Source organism: Neophocaena asiaeorientalis, unplaced genomic scaffold, assembly GCF_003031525.2.
Source record: "Neophocaena asiaeorientalis asiaeorientalis breed wild unplaced genomic scaffold, Neophocaena_asiaeorientalis_V1.1 scaffold127, whole genome shotgun sequence".
NCBI lineage: Eukaryota > Metazoa > Chordata > Mammalia > Artiodactyla > Phocoenidae > Neophocaena > Neophocaena asiaeorientalis.
Genome location: NW_020175414.1, coordinates 6,265,361 through 6,287,297, shown reverse-complemented (window position 1 = coordinate 6,287,297; position 21,937 = coordinate 6,265,361). Strand labels below are relative to the sequence as shown.

At 33.5% G+C, this 21,937-nt stretch overlaps 1 protein-coding gene across 1 annotated transcript in view; it reads right to left on the bottom strand.

The window, feature by feature from the left end:
- TDRD3 (tudor domain containing 3) overlaps nucleotides 1-21,937 on the bottom strand; it is a 161,334-nt gene that overhangs the window by 15,958 nt on the left and 123,439 nt on the right. The gene's annotated exons all lie outside the window — the stretch shown is intronic.

Sequence of the window (21,937 nt, the reverse complement as noted above, 5' to 3'; positions counted from 1 at the left end):
TTTGGCAGCTTAGACACTCAAGAAAATGCAACTCAACATCAAAAGGCTGCATCCATATTTCAACTAGGAGAATATACTACAAAAAAGAGACTAGAAAATGTCACCCTTTTCAAACTTCAAATAATAAAAGTACTGATACTCTTCCATTCAAAAACACACCCAACTTTATTTAAAACTTGGAATAGAAAAAAGGGGAATGATTATTCTACTATGTGCCTGGCATTTTATCTCATTTAATCCTTGCAACAATGCTTTGAATTAATCTCATCCTTCTACAGATGAACAAGCTAAGGCTCAGAGTAACTTACCCAAAGTTATGTAAGTGGCCATGCTTCAATAAGACCCCTGGGCTGTCCACTCCAAAGTTCTTTTCATGGCATCACATAGTGTATATTTTACATTTCTTGCCTCAGACAGTTTTGCTTATTTTTTTCTAATAGCTGGCTAAAGATTAATTTTAAATAAGTAGATGGCTTCTGCCCTGAGGCTAGTATAAACAACATTTAATGGTCAGCATCTTTGTTAAAATGCTATAGTGAAGTCCAAAGAATGAATATATGATTTGTAAAAATGTGTACCTCTCTCCAACTCATTTCCTCTTTTAAAGTTAAGGTTAAATAGATTACAAAGCTTGTCCAGAAGTCAGGGTGGGAAGCATATTTCTGCTCCAAAAGATGTCAATCTACTCAGATTCCCTTGAGAGATACCTTATCATGGCATTGGTATTTAAGACCTCAGTCTGTTAGGTCAGATCTGAGTCTGAGTTTAGACTCCACCACTTCCTACATGTGTTACTCAACTTCTCTACATCTCAGTTTTCTCACATAGACAGCAACTCATAGGTTTACAAGGAGCATTACATGAGATAATACCCAAAAAGAGTTTAGCAAATAAGCCATATATGTTGTCTATTATTCTGAATTAAGTAATTCTTTGACAGTAATATATACATGCTCACTTCAATTAAACTATCAAGACTCACAGATTTTGCTAAAAATCAGGTTTGCTGTAAGAATATTCCTCAAATTGCTTTGGTCAGATAAGGAAAGTGGAAAAGCCATTGAAGAAAATGAAAGAGCCAATGCAAGGAGAAAGACTCTTGTCACCTGCTTGCCTTTTATTTCTTCAGAAATTTTAAAAACATCTATACACAAAAACTAATAATTTCACATTATAAATCATTCCATTGTTACCACTGTTTTTGTTTCTTTTAGGAAGAGGTCTTCTTTTTTAATTATAGAGAAAAAGGGCAAATAAAACAAAGAAAAGGAGAAAATTAGCAAAGACACATTACTAAAAATGATTAATCAAAAGTTAAAGATATTATTTGCCTAAAATATGAATATTTTAAGAAAAAGCTAAAAATAAACGTGATTAACCTCTTTGAACATCTTGCCTTAATACCAAGACCATACCCTTAAAATTTTATCAAATGCCATAAAAAACAGAAACACTATTTAAACAGCAGAGATATAGCAATGATGATTAATAATGAAAAATGCTTATCTATGCCTGTTGATACGTTTTCAGGTGATTGCCTATAAATTACCCTTGCAAAAGCAACTGCTTTCCCAAATATGCTAATTGAGCAAATATGTTTTAGAATATCTTACGGTTAAAACTTATGAGCACTAATCACAAGTGGTTAATCATTTCACTCCCTCATAAGTTACACTATTTTTACATCTTAAATTTGTAACTAATACAATATACTTTAAGAATGAATTAACTAATTCTTTCTCTGAAAGTAATAATTAGCACATCATAATGCCAGACTGCTTTTTATTCTAAAACAGTCAGCCCAGTACATTTTATGTAACTGACCACTTGAGGCAAGTACTTATGGTATGCTTCAGTGACCTGTAATACAGACTAAAGAAACAGAATTAGAAAAAAAACCTCCATGTCAAATTGATAAAATACAGGCCAGATCTTTGCCATTAAAAAGTACTGAGTGTTGGAGTAGGGAAAGGAGACGACTTGACATGCTTTATATAACTTTAAGAAAAGGTTTGCAATATCTAACAGTACAGAAAATAAAATCACTTGCTAATGTTTTCACCCCTAAGGAACATAAGATTGACAGGAAAAGAATTAAAATTTTGAATCTTATAGCAGCTATATATAAGATTATTTATAGTTATTTATAAATTATTTATAGTTAGCTATAAGATTACAATGTAATAATCATTTTCACATTTAAATCCCATACATACCCAGCAACCCATATTAACAATGTCTGCATAATGAAGTAAAATGATTTCTCTTTAGTGAAACATAAAGAAAATATGTTTAAAAGTCCTTATCAATTATCAGGCTAGTTAATAAAAGCTGTAGTTTAAGAATTGTGAGGTGCCCCAGGAGTCAATGATCTGATCTACAAGGTACAAAATTCATCCCCACACATCACACACAGGTGGTGTGATGGTTCTGTCTCCTTCAAATAAGTGGTGAAGGATGCTAAGGCTTTCTCAGGCAGCCAACCCCACTCCTTTGTATCCTTCTCTAGAAAGTGCAAACTACCTGGGCTTTCTAGTTAAGCCTATGTCCTTTGCCATATGGAAGATTTTAAATTATTTTAAAACAAGTATTATGCCTTTCTCTTAGTCTTCTATTTTGTAAAATCAAAAGACTCAGTTCCTGGAATCATTTGTCAAATACCATTATTTCCACTATCTCCCATCATCTTGATCATATTTTCCTTTATACATTTTAATATTTACTATTCTATGTAACCTAGTATTCAGAATAATATTGCATGTATGGTCTGCTTGCAACATAATACTACTATTTCCCATGATGAGCAAACTCTATATAATCATTAGTGCAATCTGACCTCGCTTTAATGTTTTTAGCAGCTGCTTGATCATTCCTTGCTCATACTGTACTTGTCATCAAACGAAATGTCTATAACCCACTCCCAGGTCTATTTCGTTATATATTTGAAGATAATTATTTTCCCAACCTAAAGTTTTAAATTTAACTGTAATTGAATATATGCACTATTGAAAGATACTACTTTGGCATAGTGTTATCATTGGTGTGTTCTGAATAACTATATAATATTAAGTCAGTTTTTCTAAAATAAAATTATCTTGGTAATTTGTTAGTTTTTTTTTTTTGCCTAGTGGAAATTGGAGGATTACCACCTAAAACATACATGGGTGGCTAAAATGTAGTTTAACCCTGAAACTAGATTCCAGTGAAATTTAGAAGATAAAAGGAGATTCACAGTATAAGATTAAGCTCTTAGGAATAGAACTGTAGGTTAAAGGAATAGGTTGATTCTTTTTCTACTCTTTGTAAAATATTTTCTAGCCCCTTGAGAAATACCTCTTGCATAAACATCTTTGCTTCTCAATTTAAAATTCTCTAAATTTTAAGAGAGAATTAAGACTGAATGAACTAAATAGTTGATAGTTACTTTACCAAAACTGTGTATCACATATTGAGTACAAACTTACTGCTATGATGAAATTTTTATATACGTTATACAAAAAGTAGGTTGGTATCATTTATCTCCATTTACAGGTAAAGTGTAAAATCATGTGCTATGATGTCAGCAAGTCTGCAAACTGAACATCAGCTCTACAACTTACTAGCTCAATGATTTTAGGCAAGTTTCTTAATGGCTCTGAACTTGGATTTGTACTTTTTCATGTGTATTAAGTGGGAATACTAATAATTATTTCATAGGGTTCCTGTAGTTATTAAATCAGCTAACACAGACATATATGGTGCCTGGCGTATACGTTCCAGTTATAAGCAGGCATTGTATAGAAGGAACTCCAATCTTCACATTCTCAATCATTTATTCTAATTATTTCAATATGTTGGTAAAGATATAACATATCATCTTGCTGTTACCTAAGTATAAATTACTCTTAGTATGCTTAAATTTATGAGGTTTTTTCCCTCATGTTGAGATTTCAAAATGTTCGGTATATGAAGTTAGCTTTTTTTAAAAGAAATCATTTTCTTTCCAAGCTTAGCTTCTTTTTTCAATCATTTTTGATGGTTAGACTGTTGAAGCAAGAAAAGGTATCACAAAGCTTTTCTCCAAGAATAATAAGGGAGATAAACTCTTTTCCATCAACTTAGGTAAAGAAAAATTAGACAGTATATATCACCTGATTTAATTAAGGCTACTAAATGTATTATATTTTGCTGTAATAATACTATTTCTAGGTTTATTGAAATTCAGGAACCATGTTTTTAGTCACATGTAATTCCACACCTGAAACATCTGAGATGTTCAATAGAGGCTGGGGGAACTGATAATATACAATGGAGAATAATTTGCTCATCATCATACCCAAAGGAAAAGCAAATAAATGTTTCTTCCTACTGAATATGTAAATATTCTTGCAGTTCAAGAATGAAGCTATTGTTCCTTCTCCATTCAGCCATGGCTGGAACAATGATGGTAAGAAAAAATCAGGAAGGTACAAAGTCTCTGCATTAGAGTCAAAAGATTTTCTTGGGTGCTTCAAATACCCAAGAAATAGATCAAAATCAAGTGCTTATACAAATAGATCAAAATTTACATTTTAAATACATCATAAAATTAATAAAACAAAATGGATGTGGTATCATTTAGGTGCTACAGTTCTTACTGTAAAACACAAATTATCCACAATGCTTAATATGTACCATCTAGAAAGTATTAAGGTAAAACAATTAACTTTTTAAAAATTCTAAATTCATCCATAAGATTATTTAAAGTGTACTCCTTTATGCAACTCAAAACTCCTTCCCCTTCCTCTCACTTTCTCCCCCACATACAATGTAAGCTGCTTATTAAAATAAAAAGTAAGGCAAATAGGTCCTCTGGACAAGAAGGGACAGTAGGCTATCAGTGATGGTGTCTATATTGTACAAGAATTGGTAACACTGAGAATTACTAATTAGGGCTTAATGAGAAATCAGTAAGAGGACTTCCCTGGTGGCGCAGTGGTTAAGAATCCGCCTGCCAATGCAGGGGACATGGGTACGAGCCCTGGTCCTGGAAAATCCTACATGCCGCAGAGCAACTAAGCCCATATGCCACAACTACTGAGCCTGCACTCTGGAGCCCATGAGCCACAACTACTGAGCCCGTGTGCCACAACTACTGAAGCCCGTGTGCCTAGCACCCATGCTCTGCAACAAGAAAAGCCATGGCAATGAGAAACCCATGAACCACAACGAAGAGTAGCCCCCTCTTGCAGCAACTAGAGAAAGCCCGCACACAGCAACAAAGACCCAATGCAGCCAAAAATAAATAAATAAATAAATACATTTTTTATTTTAAAGAAAAATAAATAAGACTAGTAAAGTTTATGGTACTCCTTCAGAGTGTAAAATGCATGATAAAATAGTCAAATTTCACTTTCATTATCTATGGATAAGCAGCACAGTCTCTTAAAAGCTGTATTGAAATGAGGAGGAAAAGCCTGTCCAGGGTTAAACACTAATTTATGCAAAAGCCCCATTTTGACAAGAATCCTGTCAATGTCAAGCAGCATGAACACAGACAGCAGGACAGGCTGAAAAGCTCTGTGTCAGAGGTGGGATGGAAGTCGTCAATTTATGAAGGCTGTTATAAACCATAGGATTTCAAAAGTGTGAAAGAAAATGATGGAAATTTTTATAACTTTGCAGGCAATACTATTAGCTTAAAGGGAATGCAGTTCTTTCACTTTATGAGAAAAACTAGTTTACTTTAAAAGACTTGTGAATTTTTCTATTAGGGCTATATTGTAAGACTCTTAATACAAAAGTCTGTTATCCTAGTAACATTCAAACAGAAAAGAAAACTTTAACAGGCAATATAAAAGGAAAAAAAATTAATTCAAAGAAAAAGATGGTACAAGGAAGCAGTTTCAGTTTCCTTCCCAACTCCTGATCTGGAAGTCCCAATCAGTAATTGCTGCGGCAGTCAAGGGTCAACAAATATTACTCTGAGGAAGTGAACAATAAGGGAGGCTGCTATTTCTAAATTCTTGAAGGAAAACTAAAGAAATGGAAACAAAAGTAATTAAGAACCTATGTGCCAGGCATTTCAATCATTTGATGACTGAACAAAATACTTATTGAGGAGCTACTATGTTCTTTAAGATAACCAAAAGATTATGTATCTTGCCCAGGTTATGCTGGACTCTAAAATCCATGCTCTTTCCACACATCCCAGTAGATACAGAGGCTGAAGGAGAGAATTGCCTATCATGTTAAACTTTTACAAGGCTTATATAAATAGGTCAAAATCAAGTGCTTTCCATCTCATTTACATTTTAAATACATCATGAAATTATAAAACAAAATGGATGTGATATCATTTAGGTGTTATAGTTCTTACTATAAAACACAAATTATTCACAATGCTATCTACTCTGAGCACCGCCTACTATGAATCACTCAGTGAGAGAATGAACTACCCTGAAATGGCTACACTATCAATAAGCAGCTACTATACTTTAAATAAATTAGTGTTAAGTAAAGAGCTTAGAATAATGTTGGGTACAACATTAAGTGTTCAATAAAGTTAGCTATCATTACTCCTTCACAAGTGTAAAGTTCCATTCTTTATAATGTCACATACAACACAGTTTCTCTTTTATTGGTTTGAGTCAAGCAATTTGCATTATTCTAGTGAGTTACAGAGGTTGAGAACACATAAGGCTAAACGAGCCTTGATGTGGCACTCTACATTTACAAAGTGATTTTACAATTATTGGTGCCAATAACCAATGTAATACAAAAGTGAGGCTGAGAATCTGGTCAATTAGCAGAATGTTCATTTTTCTTCCAGTGAAGAAAGGAACCCAGAGGCAATCTTCTTTACTGAGACAAATCCTACTAGCTTACCAAATACAGTACATTTGTCCTTCAATACCCATTAGTGACTGGCTCCGGGACTGCCCCATCATATCAAAATCTGTGCGTGCTTATATAAAATGGTACTATAGTATTTGCATATAACTGACACACACCCTCCTGTAGACTTTAAATGATCTCTAGAGAACTTATAATATCTATTATAATGTAAATGCTATGTAAATTGTCGCCTGCATGCAGCGAAGTTAAGTTTTACATTTTGGAACTTCCTATAATTTTTTTTTTTTTAATATTTTTGATCTACGGTCGGTGGAACCCGTGGATACAGAGGGTTCACTGTAATTGTCTTTATGAAATTCATCCAACTTAATGTCCCCCACCCTTGGTATCCACAGACATGGAGACTCTTCTGAAAAATATTACTAATGAGAAGGAAAAGTATAATAAAGCAGTAAAATTCACCAATACAAATATTTTCACACCAGATTTTTCCCATTAACTATTACATGTTCCAAGACATTTACCCTCAGAGGCTTAGATGAATACAAACAAGTCTGCTTTGTATATGTAATTGGCAAGTCCCTAAATTTACCTAAGAACTTATAATACATTTTAAATGAAGGATGTTCATCAATTTCATAATTTGATAAACCTCATAGTATTGTTTCTGTTTAATGAGTATTATCACATTCTGTGGCATAAACTTTGAGACAGATAACTTTCCTAAGCTCTCTTAGGAAAGTTGAAAGTAAGTTGTTGAGGCTCTTTTTTCAGAAATCTTTATCAATATTTTGGTATGGTAGCAATGAGAAAGGGCTGTCCACTTCAATAGCACACTAAGAATATTCCATGGTAGCTTATAAATTAACTCTATGATTGTGAACAGCATGTGTTCTTAACTGGTTTCATATTTGGATTTTGTTTTATAGTTCCATAGCTAGACAACTCTTTATAACTGTCATACAAATATTATGATGAGCATTTAAAATTTTTTTTTCCTTATTTAAAACTGTCCATGTTAGGAAAATCTCCTCCTGTAAATAGGTCAGTTAATAGAAAAGTCAATAGGTTAGGTTTTAAGAGATTAAACAGGAGTTTAAAATTTTTCTACCTTATTTTCTTCTTTTCTCTTTACTGAGATAAACCACTCTAAATGAACATTTTAGTAACTATCACAATTTTTAAACAATGATATCTCTCACATGCTCGCACACCCAAACACACACAGGGTCACTGCGTCTTCGAATGTTCAAATAACTAATTAACATTTTTATCTATTTAATGTATCACTACCTGGAATGAAGATTAGCTCAAGAAGGCCTGAAACTTTTGTTAACATTCCTAGGATTATACTATTGTTACTAGCAAGAGCTTAAAGCCATTTTCACAGGGCATTTTCCAATACTGAATTCTGCTGAGGTCCTAGTGTAATAACATAGTCATTATGACTGTGCAGACTTTCAAATATCAGGTCCTTAATGAGAACCTCTACTGAAAATGGGCTGAGTGGTTAACTTGTTAGTTTCTACTTAATAAACTTGTAAAGTTCTTCTCATTTTTATATCCACTTAAACTTTTCCTGCAGCTACTAAAAGACCAGAAACTGAGAATGAACTCTCACAGAATGCTTTGCGCGTAAGTTTTACTAAGGGCTGAAAACTTCTGCTGTGAAAATACATCCTTGGTCAGCTTCTTCTCCCATTTTCCTGGGTGGTTGCTAAATCTTTACATCTCTCTTCAAAATTCCTCTCCTATTCTTGACCTCATTACTTTGAACAGATGACCTGCTTTTACTTGACAGAAAAGAGTTCATTAGTGAAGGATTATTCACCTTCCTTCCCTGAAACCCAGCTTACTCTCATCCACACCTATATTTACTTCCTTCCTCTCTTCTCTTTAGTACTCCTCAACATACCCAAAGTCACCCAAAGTGATCGTACCCCACTTTCTCACCACAGCCTGGATTTTTTTTAATCCTTACACCTATTTTTACAACCTCTCTTTCTCTCTTTTCTTCACTCTGCCTTTGATGTAAACATGCTTGGATTTTCACCCTGAGCTCCTTTACTCCTTATTCTCTTCTTCTATCCTCTTTATCTTCACAACCAAGATCCTATAAGTAGCCTAACCCTCATTTTCTTATGTCCCACTTACTGTCAAGAAACCACAAATTGTCATGCACATCCACCATTCCACTGAAAGTGCATTCTACAGTTATAAGAACCTGTCGATTGCCAAATCCAACTGCCACTTTTCAATTCTCATCTTCCTTGACCTTTCCAGCATTTTATACTGTGGATTAAGCATCCCTCCCCATCTGCCCAACCCCTTGTCCTCCTAAACTACGGCTACTTCTCAATGTCCCTTCCTACCCCTCAGCTGTGAAATTCCCTGGAAGTTGACCCTTGCCTTCGTCTTTTCTCTTTTTACACACTTTCCTTTTTCTTTTTACACACAATCTCATCTATACTCTTTACTTTTGCCTAGACTCTGACGACTCCAAAGTCCCCATCTCTTGCCTTAACTATTGCAATAACTGGTGTCCTTGCTCTCTGCTTTCACTGAAACCCATTTTCTATACCACAGGAAATAATCTCTTAAAGCAAAATCACATCATGACACTCCCCTACCCCAAATCCTTCATCGGTCCCTATTCTCAGATATAAATATTCCAGCTCCTTACTGTAACCCACCTGACTCCCCATCCTTCAAGCCACCTGCCTTTGCAGCCAGCCTCATCTGCTGACACTTGCTACACCCAACCTATACTGCTGCCAAAATACCTCACCCTACCATGCCCTCCTACACTCTTTGCTATTCTCACACATTTTTTTCCCAAGCTAAGTCCTTTAAAACTTTCGAGACTCACATTAAGCTTCATTCATTCAGATTTAACAAGTACTTATTGAAAGCCTTATGTTTCAGGGACTGTTCTGAATGCTCAAGTATTAGCTGAGACAAAGTCCCTGTTCTCACATTGCTTTCACTTAGGGGTTGGAAGGAGGGGCAGGATATGCAGAAAATAGAGCAGGCAAAGGGGATAGAGAGTTTGTGTGATGGCACACTGCTGTTTATAACACGATAGTTAGGGAAGGCCTCGCCTCTTCTATGAGTCAGTTCCTGACTGAGTTAAACACGCTCCATCTATGGTGCTTTACTAGCTGGGCTCCTCTGCTAGTCTGACTCTTTTAGTGTAGAGACTGCTCATCTATGCATTGCCATTGTCCAGCATGCAATCATTCTAAGGAAATGTGTTGTGCTGGGCACTGTTCTGGGTGGAGAGATAAAGTCACATAGTAAGTGCTCAAAAAGTTTTTTGAAACAGATTAAAATATATTTGAAATTATAAGTTAATAAGAAAACCTCAAATATAAAAATATCACTTTACAGTTAATATTTTAATAATGTATCAAAAAAAGGGACAAAGAGTCAAAGTATCATAATTATATACTAACATATTCCCAAAATTATGAATGTTAAGTAAGTACAGGCATACCTCTGAGATATTGCAGGTTTTTTTCCAGACCACTGCAATAAAGCAAATATCACAATAAAGGGAGTGACACTAATCTTTGGTTTCCCAGTGCATATCAAAATTTATATTTACACTACACTGTAGTCTTTAAATGTGCAACAGCATTATGTCTAAAAAAAACAAAGCACATACCTTAATTAAAAATTACTTTATTGCTAAAAAATGCTAACCATCATCTGAGCCTTCAACGAGTTGAAATCTTTTTGCAGTAGTAACATTAATGATAACTGATCACAGATCACCACAACAAATATAATAGTAAAGTTTGAAATATTGTGAGAATTACCAAAATGTGACACAGGGACACAAAGTGAGCAAATGCTGTTGGAAAAATGGTGACAGTAGACTTGCTCGACACAGGGTTGTCACAAACCTTCAATCTGTAAAAAAAATGCAGTATCTGCAAAGCGTAATAAAGTGAAGTGCAATAAAAAAAGGTATGCCTGTACGGATTAAATAAACATTTCATAGGAGAAATGTATTTTGCTGTGCATTTGAAAGCACTTGGGAGAGACTGAATTCTGAAGTGTTCTGTGGACAGTGATTAAGAGAGAATTTTGCAAGCAATTGGCAAGTAGGTTGTATGGATAGACTGAATGAAGGTGGTAATTTGTATAGGTAAGTCTATTGGTTTAGTTGTAGGAGTATTTCATTTACTAATTATAGACAGGAACAAGTTCAAAGATCATGGTATTTTATCATGGAAAACCATAATCATGTTGTTGTTAACTTCACTGAAGGCAAAGGGCAAAATTAGAAAGAAGTTATGTTTTTATTCATATTTCTTTTTTTAAACTCCCATATTTTCAGATCCTTTTTGCAAATTTTAGGGATTTCTTTTTAAGACTAAAATTCCCTAATCATGATCAACTTTCTTCTTGCTAATTTTATTTTGCTTGCTGTTACTTTTTCAAATAAAAAATATGATACAAAATTATAGAAAGTTTGTAAAATTGAAAAATAAGTATATACACATATACAGAGTCTGTACATAATTCTACTACACTAAAACAACCACTATTTTGAGGGCATTCTCAACTCTATAAATTGCTTTCATTCAGTCATCATAAATATTTCCCATGATATTACAGCCTTCATAATGATCTTTTATCACAGTTGTAAAATATTTCACCCAGCTGATGAATGATGCTTTATTTTACCATTCTTATTGTTAGGCATTTAAGTAGTTTCTAGTTTTTCCTGTTATTGCTGCAATGATCATCTCTCAGAAATTCACTTATTCCTTTGATCTTTCACTAGCAGAGATGAACAACTGTGGGATTGTTAGTTTAAAGGGAATGAACACTTTTAAGGCTTGGAGAAAAATCAGAAAGATCACACCAATTTACACTGCCATCAGCAATGTATAAAAGTACTCGTGTCACTGCATCTTTGCCAGCATGAACATTATCATTTAATTTTTTCCCATTAATTCACACATTTAACATTGTTATTGTTTCAATTTGCATTTGATTGCCACCAGAGTTCAATATTTCTAATTTTTAGTTAAGAAAGATGACACTGCTACTTCAGCAAGAAACCATATTGAGCATAAGTCAATGGTTCAAGGCTGTAAAAATAAAATAAAATAAAAATTTTAAGAAAGTTAATCTAATCATGACATGAGTAACTGTTATTGAGCTCCATGGTAATTAGGCATTAATGGCAAGCAGTTAACATAAGGGGCTATTATTACTATTATTGACACATAGCCAAATCAAGCATTCTTAGATTATGTGGGAAGGCTGGATCAAGTACAGCTACAAGCTCTCGTTATGGCCTCTTAAAGATCCCTTGATCTGAAACCAGACATGATGCAGAAGGCAAATTCTCTTTCCTCCTGAGCTCCATGCAGGCTCTATCAACTGAGCACCCAGTAAAGACAACAGGTGTTATAAATTTAGTTTGACTGAGGGTAGGCTAGAGTTTACTGAGAATCAAAGATGAGGCCAAGTCAGATATAACTCAAAGAGCTGACCAAAGAAATGGCCACTAAATCCCTTGTCTTCTCTCCATGATTATTCCTCAACTTAGGATCTAGCTTATCAGTGAGATTTCAGAAGAAGTTTTAACTCTGAACTATTTCCATCTCCTTTCCCACAGAGAAAAAGAAAGGACAAGAGACACAATCATATTCCCATTTACCCAATCAACCTTACTAACTAAGGATAAGTGATCTGGGTAACACGATTTAAGGGACTTCTGCCAACACTGTGCGAACTTCCATGCACTGGAGATTTTTCGACGTTTCTAAGTGCACAATTCTGAGAAGATTAAAGAAGAAAGGTGAGAGTGGAAAGGGTAAAAAGGGGCAACACAATCCACACTCTACAATGAAGATTAATTTAACCAGTCTGGTTTAATATTCTTAGAATACTTAAGTCTGAAGCATGCAGAGGACAGGAATAAGAGTTCCAATATGGAGAGGATACAGGGAAAAGCAAAAGGAGTTGTCATTTTGGGCTGCTTTAACAATGTATAGCCAAGGATACCAGACTATGGAAGAACTGGGAAGAAGAAGGCCAGGTTATGATAATAAAATTTTAAATTTCTATAGACCTTGGGAGTTTACAAAGCACATTTCCTTTGATCATATTACTTAGTCCTCACAATAACCCTGTACTGAAGCTGAGACCCAGAGACATTAAATAACTTACCCAAAGTCACATAGGTAGTAAGTGGCAGAGCCAGGACTCGACTCAGGTCTTCTGACTCCTTCTGTGCATTTCCAGCTCCCCTGGAGCTGAAGCAGGGGCAAAAAGGGAGGTGGAAGTAATTTGCCCAAGACTAGCCCTGCCCTCTCCCCTTCTTTCAAAGGCCAAGCAGAGCAGACATTTCACTCTCTCAGTGACCCCTTTTCATCAAATTCTTTCAGGATAAAGCACACAGAATCTGAAAATGTTCCTCAGCCTCGGGTCCAAGAATGGCAACTGGCAGTAGACAATGGCAGAAGTATTTTTGCCATTTATGTGAAATTTATTGGAACTTCAAAGAATAGCAATTATCATTTCAGAAAGCAAAACTTGTTCTTATAATTGAAATTATTTAAAGCAGTTTGTTTAAAAAATTTTTGTTTAGCAGTTTAAGTCAAACCTTTTAAATTATACCATTATGAAAATTATTTTGAAAAATGCTTAAGAATCAAGATACCAAATCTACATTTAACCTACTCTGTGGTCATTTTTTTTCCTATCTTAAATACCTTCCCTCAGTCATTAATTTCATTAAAGCAAATATAATCATTAGAATGAACAGAATATTCAGTCTTTTTGTAGCCAATTTTAAGTATTTTTAATAAATCAATAGGAAAATGTGCATATCCTTTTCCTGAAATTTAAATCTTATATTCATTTCTAAATTATACCTAAAATGCTTTTATTGTAGCCTTTTATAAGTAATTTTCTATAAAAAAATTTAGAGTTCTCAGTCTCAAGTTTCTTGTATCATTCCTTAATTTTTCTTAGGGAATTATATATTTTAATTTTAAACACATTCAATGAGAATTTTTCTTTGCTTTGCTTATTTCCGAAGAATACAAGGATACAATTTAAATGGACTGGGCATGTGACCAACGTTTTAGCATTTCTAGATCATTTTGTAATCAGCTCCACTACATCTCAGTCTCAAACAGTCTTTCTATTTATGAGAACTACTATCAGTAAGGCCAAGTGCTTAGTATGCATTAACACTAATCAGGGCACATAAAAGATCAACCAGGGATATCTTTATTTGTGCCCAAAGCTTTTAGAGGCTTTCTGAACTACTACTCTCAAGTTCTTGATCTGTCTCCCTTTTCTATTTGCTTTAAGACTTCAATTCTATATTTTAAAAATCTAATTAAGTCTAACATTCGTTTGAGTACTGATGGTCAAATTCAGGAATTCTTAATAAGATTCATATTAACTGATCACTTTATAAGGAAAAAAATACACTAGAATACTTTTCTCCACATTATTTTAAGCCTTATTTACTTAAAACTTTTCAAGATAAAATGCTCATTATATTCTCCTTAATCATTCATTAAATAGTATCAAAAATGGCTACCAACATTAAAAAAAGATAACAAGTCCATAAATTTTAGAATTTGAACCATATAGAAACAGAATGAAACTGACTTCTAGTATCTTACTTTGAATAATAAGCTCTTGGGTAAGCATGACCAGGAGGGTTGAGCCTAATCTCCCAATCACATGATCTGGGGGAAAAAATGAGCACACTTCAGGCAAAATAAAAATTCCAATAAAAAGTTGTTAAAGTTAACACTAGTTTTAAAAAGTCAACTTTGGCCTTCCCCACTTACTTCCTTCACACCATACCATTCATTTAACAGGCATAACAAAATTATAATCAAGAACCATGCCAACAATGGTTCCCAGACTGGAACCATGCCAGCCAGATAGAGGCCTTATTAATATTTATTATGTGGCTTCTGGAAGGAAGGAAATTTATCTTCTACTTGTCTTATATCCTTTTAATTCCTTGCATATATAGGCCAATCTATTTTCTAAAGTAGCTTTGTTACAAAAAGCACTCAGAATACTTGTGGAAAAACTATCATATTAAACTGTTACACTCAGGCTTCATGTCTGAAGTAATAAGGGTGACCACTAGGACTACATTAATCATTCAACAAATAATTACTGACCTCTTTCCACTGTTTCAGCCACCAAGTCAGTTCATATGCTCACTTAAAATCAAATCCCCTTAAGCTCTAAAACAAATGGTACTTATAGTATATACCTACTGCTTATTAACAGATTCCTTTGCACTTTCACTAGCTATTATCCAACCATACATTCTGCCCTTGTTTATAATTATAAGTGCCTGGAAAGGATATGTTTCTTAAAATAAGAATTTTTTCCCCTCTAGATCTCTCAAGTGAGCTCTGGAGTTAGATCCAAGATTATCAATTCATCTTAATAACTGTTACAAGGAAAATGAGAGATCTTCTGATCTCTTGAACAGAAGATCAAGAGCAGTTAAGTTTAATAGCTTGTTTTCTCTGAGGCTTTTAACAAGCTTTTAATTAATTGAAATAATACTAGTCAAAGGCTTGAGAACACACTAGCCTATTAGTAAAGGAGCGATACAAACGTTGAAACAAAATAGAATTTTTGGTATTTTAGGAGTCCTCTTCTTCATTTAAGAATGCCCACACACTCAGTGGAATTAACTTGCTTTGATACTTTCTTTTGATTCAGTAGCCAATGTCAGTTTAACAAAAAAAAGGATTTCAGATTTTGCTTTAGGCTAGATTATTGGAGAATAACAATTACAATACCCAAACAAATCATGACAATGCCTTACTGCTAAAACATATAAAGATCATGTGGGTTATTAGGCAAGAATTAAAGAAACAGCAATATTATAAAAGCTACAATGGGAGTTTTCATGAATGAAAATTTTAAAACGTTAATACATAAATGTTTCTAGAATTAGAGTTAAGTTAAAATTAAATTAAATGACCAGTGAGTTGTGTATAATTACATGTAAAAGAAGATCTCAAATTTATTTTTATGTAATAAAACCCTACTACTAATGGCATAAGTACTTAGAAGGGACATAAATTTTCAGAAGTATATTTTGTCCTTTATTCATAGAAAGGTAAAGAATCATGGAACATGTTTGAGGAAAAATTGCCTTTTATATATTTAGTCTCTATTTATAACATAAAAGTACAATATTATATTATTAAGAAGAAGTCTGGAACATCTAAAACAGTGTTTCTGAAGATAAATCTTCACCCTATTTTAAAAATGTGAAATTTGAAAACTACAAAGAAGAAAAGAGGTACAATGTTTTTCAAAGTACCTCCTGTAGACTTTCTATAACAAATTTTATACAGGAAAAAAAAAGGGTCCCATGAGCAAATAAGTTTGTGAAGCAATAAACACTATATATGTCTCTCTCTTGGAGATTTAAAATACATATTAATCTTTTACTGGCTCAAAGAAGTCCTGTAATCAAAAAGTATACTTAATTTTTTAACCCAGCATTTTCCAAATTTATTTAACCAGGAAACAGAACTAACCCTGAGCTAGATGGACTAGGCATGAAGAAGTATGTACAAAAAAATAATAACTTTTAAATTCTTATGATGGTCTGAGCTACTTAACTAGAACCTCATCATTATGTTTACTCTTAACAAACTATATGGGATTTTTTTTTTTTTTAAGGCAAATAAAATGTACTCACTGTTGCAGAACGTCCTGTCCCTTCTGAATGGAGCTCTCAGCCAACGACAGGCCACTACTAAGGGAGTTTTTTCAAACTAAGGTGTAAAACTCTTGCCAGTATTTCCCAAGTTTAATGGAACTGAAAGCTATTAACACCAGAGTGTTTCTCATAAGGAGACAGATCAACTCCACTCTTTTTCTAGAGGTGTGATAGTGAAGCCTACTGCACATGATTCTAGAACAAACAGCATAGGTCCAGTAAAGTTCAGGAAATTAGGATCAGTAGGAAGGGGTAATAAACAAATACATCAAGAGATACCACCCACTAAATGTGAAAAGAAAATAAAGTTTAAAAAACAGAGTCAAAAGGATACAATGATGTTTAAGAAATAGAATGAAAACACAGAGAGATGACTAATAAATAAGGTGACAAAAACAAGAGTACAGAAAAACACAAATAACCATGTAACGTTAAAAAAGAAAATGGACAACTGACGACTTGTTATGGTACGCAATCAAATGTGTATCATAAATCCTCTTTTAGCCTATCACCAACAAAGTTCACAACCACTGACTTTAGAATTGGAAAGATGCATTGTAGAAGCTCCATCTGAAAGGGAATAAAGCAACATATTTTTCTGCCTTTTTAGGTATAGATGGAAGAGGCTCAGAATTTCACTAGAAACTAAAACAGAACTGTGTGCACTGTTTTGTTTTTTTTTAATTCAAGAAAGATGCCTCTTCAGATTTATAAAAATCTTTAAAACATACTGACATGAGTGCCTAGTCAAGGCACATGCCCGATATAATACTTTAACATCTTTGGGAACAAGAAATAAAACAAAACAAAAATATTCCTCACATTCATTTATTTTACTACTTTATTTCCTGTGCAATGAGTATATTAGCAAGTCTTCTGCACACATATATAAAGGAATGTTAAAATTCAGTGCAGTTTGAAATTACAGTTTTAAAAATCCGGGTAAGTAAAGTAAATGAAAAAATAAAATTTACACTTGAAAGAGAACAAACCTTGGGTCTATTAAATCAAAAATGTCAAAGGAAAAAATAAGTTCATCTGACAATCTTAGCCCCCTTCAGCTGTAGATCATACCCAGGATGCCTCCTCAGACTACGTTGAAGAAAAAATAAAAATTATACAATATTTAGCATAAGTCTAAAGCATCTCGGAATTTACTTCTCAATTGGCCAACACCATAATTCAGGAGTCCATCCTTTAAGTTGCTATTAATAAAGGGGAGACTTAGAAGATAAAAGATTAACATAATAGCTATAGGTATTATTCATGTACACAAAAAAGATTTTTCAAACAGTTATGCTAACTTGATTCTTAATATTTAAATAATATAAGACTTAAATTGTTTTATGAATTGTAATTAAAGTTAGAAACAAATCAAAAAGACAGCACATCTTAAGTAATACCCTGCCATGTTATTTCACTTTGGGAGTTATTTTACCTTCAGTAAAAAGGAACATGAAATAATAACATGATGTACTTTCATTGCTCAATAAAGGAAAACTCAGATTACCCAGAAACCTTTTAAAGATATTTTTTATATACAGTTCCTTTGAATAGATTACAATACATTAAATTATCAAATAGCAAAATTCAAGCAGTACTTTTGTACAGGTTCTTAAAATAGCATACTATTTTCTTAGTATTAATTTAATGGTGAAATAAAATGTCTCTTGAATAATTTAGCCTGGTCAAAACTAGTCTCGAGATTTTCATAATAATCTCTTAGGTTTCATAATAATCTCAAATTCACAAAGAGAATTTGGGATTCAGGAGGTAGATGTCAACAGTATTTAAGTTGATATATCAATGTATATGGCATCATTTATGAATGAATCATCTCTCCCTCTATGTCAGAAGCCTTCGTATCTCTAGTAAAGTCCTTCTGTATAATCCACAACCTCCTGTGCGAATTGTGAAAAGCTGGGTGATAGATTAAGAAATAAATAAAGCATATCAAATACAACCAAACTTTATTAAAACAGAGCTTAAAGATATTACATGGAATCCCCCAAATTCCATCACCTATAAGGTGAAAATTATGTTCTTAAATGGGGCTGAACTAGCTGTACAGTTTCCTTTTGATTTACTCTGTGTTTACACTGCAAAAGAAAATGAGCATTGCCTATATGGCAATCTCAGAAAGGGAAGTGTCCCAAAATATGTATAGTGGAAGAAAATGTACTTCAGTATTTCACTGACCTTACTCAAATTATGCTTTTAGTGCAGAAATTTAAGTATGGTAAATTATACCCACTAATTTATTTAAGAACTTATTATCAGAAATGAAAAACCTTCTGGACTATGATCAAATAGGTGTCTGCACTTTTTACTCGATACTAATTGGCAGAACCTCACTGTTACATAATTCTAATTTCCCTTTGAAGTTAATGGTTTCTATAACAATTGTCCTCTTTTTAATATCTATTATGATCTTTGATATCAAATACAAACTAGATATAGCCTAACTTTATTACTATATCATTAAAATTACTAACATGACCTTGTTCTAATACATTTAGGATCCATTTTAAGTCATTAATTTACATATCAAAACTCTCAATCTCCTTCCTCATTAAATAGGTTAGGGGTTTTTTGGGGGGGTAATATGTTTCTCTTTAATATTTTTATTAGTGGTAGAATACTTTGTTTTTTTCCAAACATTATTTGAATTTGAAAAGGTAATTTTTAAATGTGCTTCCCAGGATGTCATTATAAAATAAATTTTGCACAAAGTTACTTCAAAAGTAAAACTTGAAACTGATAGTTCTTTTTTTAGCTAAAACTGAAAAAGATATACATTGTAATTATTTTTAAAAGAAACCCAAACCCATTTAAAAAGAAACTTACTTTTTAAATCAAGTAGATAAATAGATAGGAAATTTTAAATAGATAAAATTCATTAAACGACACTTCCTTCTTCTGTAATAATTTTATCTTCAAATAAGGTGAAATAAAATAAAGACCTAAACATTATTTAAATTAAAAATCAGTAAACAAAAATTTTCCCACTTATATCTTGTTTTAAAGCTTCAAGAGGTAAGAATGAACACTCCCATGAGATATTTAAGTTTGTTTCATATAATTGGAAATATAACTTTCTTCTAACTTTGTGGGCAGGACTTTTGTGTGTTTTGAGTACTAACATATATTCCTCACCCAGAACAATACCTAGCACCTAACATACATACAATGAATATTTGTTGAATAAATAAATATGCTACAGAAAAACATTTAAGGTAGGTTAAAAGACAATAACGATCCATCTGTCACTTTCCAGAATTACTACCCAAGATGATGTGTATGCTAAGGTCTTAGAACTAACCATTATCAATACAATCATAATTTTTCTAGTTGGAACATTAACTGAACAAAGATCATTTCCTGATACTATGAACCTTTAAAAAGAAAGTTTAGAAATCAGCATGTTCTAAAACATTTCTTGGGATATATAAGTCTCAGTGGCATATAAGTCATAAATATTCTGGAAAATCAGGACTTGACACTGTCCTTCCAGGTTTAGAAAAGTGATTCAGAAGCAACAACACTCTAAAAACACAAAAGATTTGTCTGAGCAGCAACTGCCAGGGTATTTTACAGTAATTCCAAATTGCCTGAGGCATCTTTTTACTGGTTTCCTGATATTAGTTTTAGAGTTAAAAAGAATAAATTTGAAAAGCATCTGCAGGAAACACAAATAGGTTTCCTTTGCCCCTAATGTTTTCCCATACAGTGGTCAGAAATATAAAATAATATTATGGTTTTCTCCCTACATAGTTTTACAAATAATATGAGATTCCATAATGCTTCATTTACTTTGGTAAAATAAGGAAAATCCTGCAATATACAAAGAACATTTAAAAAAAAAAAGAGGATTCATCCAGTTAAGAATGAGCTGTGGGCTTCCCTGGTGGCGCAGTGGTTAAGAGTCTGCCTGCCGATGCAGGGGACACGGGTTCGTGCCCCGGTCCGGGAAGATCCCACATGCCGCGGAGCAGCTGGGCCCATGAGCCATGGCCGCTAAGCCTGCGCGTCCGGAGCCTGTGCTCCACAAAGGGAGAGGCCACAACAGTGAGAGGCCCGCGTACCGCAAAAAAAAAAAAAAAAAAAAAAGAATGAGCTGTGAATCTCACATTAATATATGATAGAGTTTACTATAATAAAGACACTAAAATTAAGACAGAATATTTTACCATAGTTAAAAGATCCAGGTTTAATCTAGCTAGAAGAAAAAAGTCAAGTATGACATAACATAACAAAAAGTTCAGTAGATCATTTTAGAGGAAATAAAGTATTTAATCATAATCAGAACATATATTTTTACCATCTAAAATATCATCACTGAGTATGTTCTGGAAGTAAAAAGGTACATCCAGATAGAAGGGGAAAATAGAAATTTGTCTACAGACTGATTTAAGGCAATTAGTTCTTAAACTTCATGAGAAAAATATTGATAGTTAAGATTTAAACTATTAACTTGATTTTTATTCTAATTTTCCATATAAGAAACTATTAACTTAGTCATTGAATCTCATTTCATGCTTTTTATTTAATAATTTATCCTTACACCTTTAAGAGACAATACAGACAACTGATTTCTATAAAGATTTTTGGTTTATATGCAGGCTTCTAGGTTATTTTTCCTGCAAACTATTAAAAAAATTTCAATGAATGATCATTGCTACATTTAGGAAAAAAAGAGGTTTTCCATAACCTTGTGCCAATAACAAACATAAACCTTAACAAAATATACAAAATCATTTCATAATTAAAAAGAGTAATGTACATATGTAGTGCAAGAGTTAAAAAAAATTAAAAATTACACAGTCCATAGTGTGAGTGAATAATTGTGCTAAGGCTTCTAACACCTCACTATACCTTTGCAGCTCTTTAATTTTTCTAGTATGACTTATCAATTAGAGTTACCTTCTTATTGGTATAGTGAATGTTTTGCTTGGATTAACTTAAAACTTGTTACAATTCCCAAGTAACAAAAAGAAAAAGTGCTCATAGACCCCAACATCAGCACTCTCAGAGGATAAGAGAACTCTACACTAATTCTATGTTAAATGTACTGACAGCCACATAGATTTTCTTCAGAGGCTTTTTATGTATATGCGCACATATGTATTTTTTTTTTTAATGGAGATGCGTGGGCTTCCCTGGTGGCGCAGTGGTTGAGAGTCCCCCTGCCGATGCGCGGGACGCGGGTTCGTGCCCCAATCCGGGACGATCCCACATGCCGCGGAGCGGCTGGACCCATGAGCCATGGCCACTGAGCCTGCGCGTCTGGAGCCTATGCTCCGCAACGGGAAAGGCCACAACGGTGAGAGGGCCGCGGACCGCAAAAAAAAAAAAAAAAAAAAAAAAAAA